At 44.6% G+C, this 9,810-nt stretch overlaps 2 pseudogenes; one reads left to right on the top strand and one right to left on the bottom strand.

The window, feature by feature from the left end:
* Window positions 1-1,798: 1,798 nt before the first annotated feature.
* Window positions 1,799-2,161, bottom strand: LOC102248028 (annotated as a pseudogene).
* A 1,911-nt stretch (window positions 2,162-4,072) lies between these two features.
* On the top strand, window positions 4,073-6,795 carry LOC102238658 (annotated as a pseudogene).
* The last annotated feature ends 3,015 nt before the right edge of the window (window positions 6,796-9,810 follow it).

The following is a 9,810-nucleotide window of genomic DNA, read 5'->3' as shown; positions in this document are numbered from 1 at the left end:
ACCAAGTAATTGTTACCTATTGTTATCGGAAAATTGAGACACTGCAGGACTCACTGTTCCAAAGCAATGGTCTCCAAATCCACTTTTCCCCAGAAAGACCAATTGTCTGGATGCCGCTTCTTAAACAGGATGCAAGATTAAGGAGTCTAATTCTTCCTGCTTGAGAGGCAGTGGCACGTGGTGCAGCTCAATAAACTGAGAACCTCAAGAGAGCACATGGCACTTCTTACCAATAGTTGGCAACTAACTACAGTGTTATCTCTCCTTTTGATGCCTCATAGACTGTCACAGTTTCCAGCTCCCACAGTAGAACGCTGTCCTTCACCTTCAGTTGTGCCATGTGCCCTCTTGAGGTTCTCAGTTTATTGCCGCTTCTTAAACAGGATGCAAGAAACCTTACACAGGAGGTTGTTTCAATGTGCCCAAGTACTGTTACTGAATGGTAGGAGCTTTGCTGTGTCACTGAATGGTAGTGAAAACATTCGGACCAAGAAAACAGAAGGCTTTGCCTCACGATCAAGTCATCTACTTATATCGTTCTTTGTCACATTTTTCTTCACAAATAGTTCCAAACTTAGTGGAAGCATAAATAAAACCCCTATCGCCTTGACTTAACTATTTGTATTATCCTTTTTTCTGATCCATTTCGTACAGATAGCATGGCAATTCATCCTAAACAATCTCAGCATGTGCCTCTGAAAAGTAAGGTTGTTCTCCAGCACACAATACTCTTGCCACAAACTTAATTCCTTAATATCATCTAATATAAAGTCCAATGCCTTTTTTAAGAGAACCCAGTCAAGACTCATGCATTATATTTTGTTTTTATGTCTCTTTCATCTCTTTCAATCTAGAACAGTCCCAAAACTTTCTCCCTTCATTATTTACCTAATATTGGCTTTTTGGAGAGACCAGGCCAGTTTTTGTGTAGAATACCCTATATTCTAGATTTGTCTGATTGTTCCCTCCTGTTATCCTTTGCTCCATATCGTGCATTTCCTGTAAACTAGGAATAATCTGTTCAATTTTATTTCTAGAGTTGGATATAAGGGCATATTTTATTTGTTAATATTTGAAGATTTTCCTCCTTTCTCTTCATGAGGAAATTTAAGTAAGATAAAAAAAAAATGGCAAATGGGCCCAGCCAGAGTGACTCAGTTGGTTGAGCATCATCCTGTGCACCTGAAGGTCTCAGGTTTGATTCCTGGTCATGGCCCCTGGGTTGTGGGTTTGATCCCCAGTTGGCATGTATGGAAGGCAACAGAATCTATGTTTCTCTCTCTCTCCAAATCAATCAATAAAAAATGTTTTAAATGGTAAATGGTGGGTCAATAGAAACATGGTTTATTAATGAGTTTACTTATTAATAAAAGTTAAACTCAAGTTATCCCTTCAGTATTTTTAGATATATTATTAAAAACAAGTGTGACCTCCATTATCCCACTAAAGGTTTATTTCACTGCAATTTAGAGGCATATTGACACTCTTCACCCTTTCATGCCATGTTTGTGAACCAGCTGCCAATTCAGAGGGATCACTATAATGTTAATAAACTCAATGCCAATTTTAATTTCTTTTTTTAAGTTGCTTTATTAATTTTACATCATGAAAAGAATATTTTTTCCAGAAACTAAGTGAAATTGCCTTGCTGGACAGAGAGTTTTAAACTGAGACAAAACATTATTCAATTAGAAACTAGTAAGAGGAAACAGCAAAAGGTTTACAGAAAAGTAAATCACAAAACTACTAGCTTTTGGAGCAGAGGCTGAATCATTAGCCTCAGTGAAAACCTTAGGATTCAAGATATAAAGCAAAAGTCATAATGATTATCAGGTTCGGGAGTTTGGAAGCATATCACATGCCTCATTTGCTGCTCCCTAGTCTTTCTCCTGATATCCATCTGCTGTTTTGCGATCTTTTCTACACTATCTCCCACTGCATTGTGATCAACACACTTGTTAGATATGGCCCCCCGAAAATTAGGGACAAGTCGCTTAACCTGCCCCAGCCTGACATTTCTTCCAGGCTTCTGGTCTTTGCCTCCTCCCAAAGTGCGAGGTTCCTCCTCATTCTGCACAGGGGCTTGGTCCCCTCCTTCGTTTTCATGTTGGGCATTTTACATATTGAGATTTTTTACTGCTCTTTCCTCTTTGGACTCCATTGCTCCTGCTCACCTTTGCCTCTGGGGGCTTCCTGGATGGGCTGCGTGCCCTCAGGGCCACTGGGAGCTGCAACCAAGAAGGGTGCAAGCCTCCTCAGAGTATCGCCAATTTTACTTTCAAGTTGAAAAGAATCTATATATATTAAAGCCTAATATGCGAAGTGTCCCCTCAGGAGTTCGACCGACTGGAAGTTCGATTGCTCACTATGACGTGTGCTGACCACCAGGGGGTGGCGGGAAAGAAGGGAGGCCCTGGCCAGCAGCCAGCAGCTGCTAAGGACCCTACCTGTGCATGAATTTTGTAAACTGGGCCTCTAGTATTCCCATAACACTTCTACCTTTTATAGAAGAGATATTTTTCTTTTGTTTATAGTTTATTTTAAATGATGATTCTGCTTTCTTGTTACTTTTTGACTCTGAAGGGGTTTAAAACTGGTCTCCCCAAGGTGTCCTTTCTGGCATGTGAATTGTTTTTAGCTGAACGCATCAAAACCCTGCAGGTTCACAAGATACTTTTACCTCTCCCTCAAAGAATTTTAATTAGGGGCCATAAAAACAGTTATCACTAGAAATAACCTTTTAGGACTTATCTGTAGCACAGGGCAACTTCTAATTACTGAACATCTGTTCTTCTCATCTCGTGACTAACCTTCCTCCCTTGTGAAGCCCTAAGGCAGTGATGGCAAACCTAAGACACTGGGAGCTGTGACACCTCTGACACGCGAACTCATTTTTTGGTTGATTTTTCTTTGTTAAATGGCATTTAAATATACAAAAAAAAAGTCTTTGTTTTACTATGGTTACAAATATAAAAAAATTTCTATATGTGACACAGCACCAGAGTTAAGTTAGGGTTTTTCAAATTGCTGACACGCCGAGCTCAAAAGATTCGCCATCACTGCCCTAAGGTGATGCTTAGCTCGAAATGTCATTTATACATCATTCTAACTTTCTGTCTTTGAATCACTCATGTGTGTGGGGTGTCTGACTCTCTCAGTATGTAGGATTCCCATACGTATTTATGTAATTAAATTTGGTCATTTTCTCTTGTTAGTCTGTCTCATGTCTATTTGAGTTATAGACCAGCTGAAAGAACATAGCAGGGTAGAAGAAAGTTTGGTTCTTCCATGCAACCTCTAAACCCTCAGAAGAAATAGAAAAGGAACAACAATTCACAAAAACTGAAATCATTAGAGTCTAAGTGACTGGTCAATCATTTGCTAAGTCAGATCTTTTCCACATGGTCTCTCCATTACTGCTAAAAATAATTTACTCTTGAAATTAATTGGATTTTATAAAAAAGTACCTTAATGCCCCTGCTGGAAGCCAGTCCACCCTTGCTGCTTGACACAGTCTCTGCAGGGAAGAAACATCTGCACAGCTTATGTTTCAAGGGACCTGGCCTATATGGCATATGTTTTGCTCCCCCTCTTAGCACTATGTGTTTTAAACAGGACCACCTCCCCTAGAAAAGTGGTTTCCCCAGGGGAGGATTTTTTCCCCTGCAGTTAGGGATTAGCAGGATGAAGGAAGGGCATCAGTAAAACCCCTTAACTAAGTGCCAGGCAGGAAGTTAATCACTTTAACTACGAACAATCTTCCTTCAGCAACATAATCTTTAATTAGGATAATCTCCTTCAGTTACTTCCTTATAGCTTAGAATGGATAGGATTAAAATCAACTGGTATAAATACAGATGTAACAGGACAATCAAAAGAGAACCTGGCTAGGCTGCTGATCAACTGAACATTGCTGTCTCCGTGTCATTCCTTCTTTGCCAACTCCATTCACGCCTTTGGGAACCCCTGGACCTGCTGGGGCCGGACCCGGCAATGGCGGAGGGCAGCAGCTAAGAAAGAAGAAAGACCTGGCAGCAAGCGGGAGCCAGTGATAGTGTCCTCGGTTCGATGTGGGGATATTCCCTGCCCAAAAATTTCCTGGAAAATTGACTAGTACTGAGTGCGTGATAGTTTGGAACTCAGTGAAGACACAGATGTTCCTGTTGAGGGCAACCAGCTAGTCATTACATTTTAAAGGCGATTTCTGTGATTGAGTTGTCTTTTGGAAGACTAAATCCATTTCAAGAGGACTTGAAGCTGGTCCTCACCTTGAGGAAGCCGTGGCTTGTTTTCAAGAAGCCATTCCTGATCTCAGGATCTAGCCAGCATGCCTCATCAAGGAGAAGACTGCTATTTTTTTTTCTATTCTACATGTACCAAAGGTGACAGCTGTCCATTCCGTCACTGTGCAGCTGCACTAGGAAATGAAACTGTTTGCACATTATGGCAAGAAGGACGCTGTTTTCGACGGGTGTGCAGGTTTCGGCACATGGAGATAGATAAAAAACGGAGTGAGATTCCTTGTTATTGGGAAAATCAACCAGTGGGATGTCAAAAACTAAACTGCGCTTTTCATCACAAGAGCGGACGTTATGTGGATGGCCTTTTTCTACCTCCAAGCAAAACTGTGTTGCCCACTGTGCCCGAGTCACCAGAGGAGGAAGCGAAGGCGTCCCAGCTCACAGCTCAACAAAACAAATTGTCTGTCCAGTCCAATCCCTCCCCTCAACTGCCAAGTGTGATGAAAGTAGGAAGTTCAGAATATTTTCCTACCCCCACACATCCGCCAGTTGTGATCAATGCTGCAGATGATGATGAAGACGATGATGATCCGTTTTCTGAGGAAGATGATGAAACCAAAACACCAACCCTGCCACCAACTCCCAAAGTTCATAATGGATCACGAGGGGCTTCTGCCCGGAAACCCGGGGTCAATTTAAAACAAGGTGAACGTTTGAATTTTGGAATAAAAACTCTTGAGGAAATTAAGTCAAAGAAAATGCAGGGAAAGTCCAAGAAGCAAGGTGAAGGTTCTTCAGGAGTTTCCAGTCTTTTACTCCAGCCTCAGCCCATTCCAGGTCCTGGAAACGAGAACGCCCGGACTGCGGTGAGCACAGGAACTCTCTCCAACAAACAAGGAGAAGAACCCTGGATCAGGCTGAGTCTCACCGAGAGACTGGGGAGACGAACATTTTCTGAAGGTGGTGACAGTGATCCCCCACCTAAGCGTAGCCTTGCACAGAGGCTAGGGAAGAGAGTTGGTGCTTCAGAAACTGACAAGACACCAAAGAGAGTTCACGTTTCCCAGTCTCTAAAGGAGCGATTGGGTGTGTAAGCTGGTCAAAACAACGAGGAGGCAGCAGAGAGAGTTACTGACCTTGGCGAGATCCACGTGAAGACATTAGCAGAAATCCTTCTCGAAAGAGCCAGTCAGAAACTCGGAGAATTGCAAACTAAACTCGAGGCAGAAGGCCCTTCAAAAGCTGGTGGTCCTACTTCAGGAGCAAGAAGCTCTTCCACCTTTCGAATCAAAACCTTCTCTGAGGTCCTGGCTGAAAAGAAACACCGGCAGCAGGAAGCAGAGAGACAGAAAAGCAGAAAGGATGTCACCTGTGGCAAGTTAAAGACGGACAGTGATACTAAGAAAACATCGCTTTTGCCACCAAGGGTGGCCAACAAAGGCCAATCAGAGGAGCCTGCAGGGAGAACACAGTCTATGCAGGAGGTGCATGTCAAGACGCTGGAGGAAATTAAACGGGAGAAGGCACGGAGGGTGCAGCAGGGCTCCAGGAGCAGCCCCCGCTCCCAGCCTCAGCCCGAGGCCACCCCGGGGGCGAGGCGGCTTTTCCGAATCACCGAAAAGTCAGGTATAAAAGAAGAGAAGAAACTCCAAGAAGAAAGTGAAGTTGCATGTCAGAGCAGTGTTGCTAGAATAGAGGCTAAAGAGGCTTCAAATGAGACAACAGGAGGGGGCATTAAAATGCCAGTCAGGAGATGTGAGACGATGCGAGAAAAGCACATACAGAAACAGCCGGAGAGGGGAACCTCACAGAAGGAACAATCTGTCCTGCCATCCCCCTGGGGAGACGGAGACGCTGGCCATGCCCAGCCAGCAGACCCGCCAGTGCTCGCTCCTGCGCCGAGCGTCACAGGGAGCCTGACAAAGCGGCTTCCCACCGAGTCATCCCGGAAGGCAGAGGTGGAAACCCCAGGGACTGGCGACTCAACACTGAACGTGAAGTGTGCGGCACGGACCTTGGAGGAAAGGGTCAGAGCGAAACCCAAACCGAGTGTGAAGCCATTTGTGGCTCAAGTGGTCTCTTCCCCCAAACTGGCCCCCAAGCGCAAGGCAGCGGACACCCACCCTGCTGTCATGGCAGCGGTGAAGGGGCTCCGCGCCAGCGGGGTCCTGCAGGAAAGCCGGGCCGAAACAGCAGCCACGGCTGTGGTCCTACTCCTCTCTGAGGACAAAGCGGTCACTGTGCCTGAGACAGACAGACCCAGAGACAGTCTTGTGCTGCCTCCAGCCCAATCCTCGTCAGATCCCTCTCCGCCAGAAGTATCCGGCCCTTCCTGGTCCCAAATGGCCACGAAAACTCGCAGGCTCAGCACTGCTTCGACAGGAAAGGCCCCGCTCTCTGTGGAGGATGGTTTTGAGGAACTGATATGGGAGATTTCAGGAGGCCAATTAGAAGCCGAGATGGACTGGATCCTGGGAAAGATGAAGATGACCTTCTGCTTGAGCTATCAGAAATGATTGATAGCTGAAGGTGATAGTAGGACATTTCAAACAAACAGAAACAAAACAAAAAAACAACTCACCAAAGCCGAAGCCGGTTTGGCTCGATGGATAGAGCATCGGCCTGCGAACTGGGGGATGTGCAGGAGGCGGCTGGTTGATGTTTCTCTCGCATTGATGTTTCTAGCTCTCTATCTCTCTCCCTTCCTCTCTGTAAAAAAATCAATAAACTATATTAATTAAAAAAAAACTCACCAAAAAACTGCACTTAGTTTCTTTGTGTGTGTGTGTGTGTTGAAAACGCTTTACCTTTATTAACTCACTTATCTTTCCATAACTCTGCAAGATGAGTAGTAGTTTTACCTCCATTTAACAGGCAAGGAAACAGACTCTGTCCTTAGTTTCATCTATTGTAACATTTACCCAAGATGATCATTTCTTTAGTCTAGAATTTGCCCCAGATCAGAAGTATACCTCTGAATTACCTGTATGTGTCCTAGATTCCTTGGGGTCCTAGATTTGTAAAGCCCCTTGATAAACATTTTGTCCATTTGATGCCACTGTTTAGCATCTTCAGGGGAAAGTTCTTTCTTACCCCTCTCTCCACAAAAAGACTGAGAGAGAGATCCAAGTGAAAGGATGCAAGAGAACTTGGTGACTCCTTGAGGTGTTGTCAGTTTGGGCAAATTCCCCCTTTTTTATTTTGGGTTAAGCCTTGGAAACCGACCTGCTGGCAAAGTCACAAACAGGTCTTCCGAGTCTTAAACAACCCAATCTGAGAGGTGGCCGCTGATTTACACGCGCTATCCTTTAAAAAATAAAAAAAGGGGGGGGGTGGGACTTGCCGGAAGCCGGTCCACCCTTGCTGCTTGACACAGTCGCTGCAGGGAAGAAATATCTGCACAGCTTATGTTTCAAGGGACCTGGCCTATATGGCATATGTTTGTTCCCCCTCTTAGCGCCATGTGTTTTAAACAGGACCACCTCCCTGAGAAAGGTGGTTTCCTCAGGGGAGGATTTTTTTCCCTGCAGTTAGGGGTTAACAGGACGAAGGAAGGGCATCAGTAAAATCCCTCAACTAAGTGCCAGGCGGGATGTTAATCACTTTAACTATGATCAATCACGCTTCAGCTGCATAATCTTTACTTAGGATAATCTCCTTCAGTTACTTCCTTATAGCTTAGAATGGATAGGATTAAAATCTACTGGTATAAATACAGATGTAACAAGACAATCAAAGGAGAACCTGGCTAGGCTGCTGATCAACTGAAGGCTGTCATTACTTCTTCGCCGACTCTGTCCACGCCTTTGGGAACCCCTGGACCTGCTGGGGCTGGATCCCGCATGCCCCCTTAATGTATCCTGTTTCAGAACTAGAAACAGAAATTATAGCTTTCACAAGACAATTTAGTAAATGATTTGAATGTTACTTTATAGATATTTGGAATTTGCTTTTCATTAACACATTGAAGTTTTGCATAAAGCTAAAATGCAAACACATTCTTCATTTAAAAATAAGCAATCTTGCCGAAACTGGTTTGGCTCAGTGGATAGAGCATCGGCCTGCGGACTGAAAGGTCCCAGGTTCGATTCTGGTCAAGGGCATGTATCTTGGTTGCGGGCACATCCCCAGTAGGAGATGTGCAGGAGGCAGCTGATCGATGTTTCTCTCTCATCGATGTTTCTAACTCTCTATCTCTCTCCCTTCCTCTCTGTAAAAAATCAATAAGATATATTTTTTAAAAAAGCAATCTTAGCCCTAACCAGTTTGCTCAGTGGATAGAGCCTTGGCCTGGGGACCGACGTGTCCTGGGTTCAATTTCGGTCAAGGGCACTTGCCCAGGTTTCGGGCTCGATCCCCAATAGGGGGCGTGCAGGAGGCAGCCAATCAATGATTCTCATCATTGATGTTTCTCTCTCCCTCTCCCTTCCTCGCTGAAATCAATAAAAATATATTTTCAAAACATATTATTTAAAATTAGTAAAACATCTTATTTAAAATTAGTAAAAAGTAATTCTATTTAGGCATAGCTATGAACATCAAGCACAAAGTTGAATACCAGCGTGAGGCTTGGAGAAGCTGCCCCGTGGTTCCTGCCTACACTGATTCAGGACAATGGGACAGACCTCCCCCACCCTGACTCAGAAAGGCACTTACTCACCAGTCCTCCTCTGGTTCAGTCATCATAGTGGGCAGCGTTGAGTTATGGGAAATTTGTGAGCTGGTTGGAATGCACGGTCCAAGGCATAAGTAAATTGGATGAAGTTTCTTTTCTGAGCTCCCGCGCCTCTGTCATTGTCTCCCATACCATGGGCCCCAGAGCCACACCTCAGAGAACACTTCAGCAGTCCTGTTCCTCCCTAAGCAGTGTCTACAGCCTTGCCCACATGTCCTGCCTCACGAATATCATCACTGCCCTCTGGCTGCCACACTGGAAGGACAGTGGTAGGTGCACAGGGTTGGATAGTGTCCCCCAAAGTCATGTCCAATCAGAACCTGTGAATGTGGTCTTTTTGGGATCTTTGCAGATGTAATCAAGTTAAGATGAGGTCACACCTAATCCAGTATTACAAATGTCCTCATAAGAGGGAAATTTGGATACATACATACACACACACACACACACACACACACACACACACACACGGAGGGAAAGAGGCCATATGACAATGGAGGCAGAGATTGGAGAGATGTCCTTACAAAGATTGGTAGCAAACACCAGAAGCTGGAAGAGACCTGGAAAGATCCCCCCCTAGAGCTGCTGGAGGGAGCAGGGCTCTGCTGACATTTGGATCTTGGACTTCTGGCCTCCAGACTGTGAAACAATAACTTTTTGTTGTTTAACTGTCCTGTTTGTGGTACGTTGTTCCAGCAGCCACAGGAAGCTAATACAGGAGGTGTTGATGACTAGTAAAGGCTGCCCTGTCTAAAAGCAGGATAATGACTCAGACCAGAAGGAACATGATCTCACTCATTTATGGGTAATAAAGACCATTATAACCTGATGAACAAAAATAGATACAGAGGCAGAGCAGCATCGAACAGACTGTCAAACTACAGCAGGAAGGCC

The sequence above is a fragment of the Myotis brandtii genome, unplaced genomic scaffold (assembly GCF_000412655.1).
Source record: "Myotis brandtii unplaced genomic scaffold, ASM41265v1 scaffold83, whole genome shotgun sequence".
NCBI lineage: Eukaryota > Metazoa > Chordata > Mammalia > Chiroptera > Vespertilionidae > Myotis > Myotis brandtii.
Note: the sequence above shows the minus strand (reverse complement) of the source record. Positions and strands in the feature narration are given on the sequence as shown.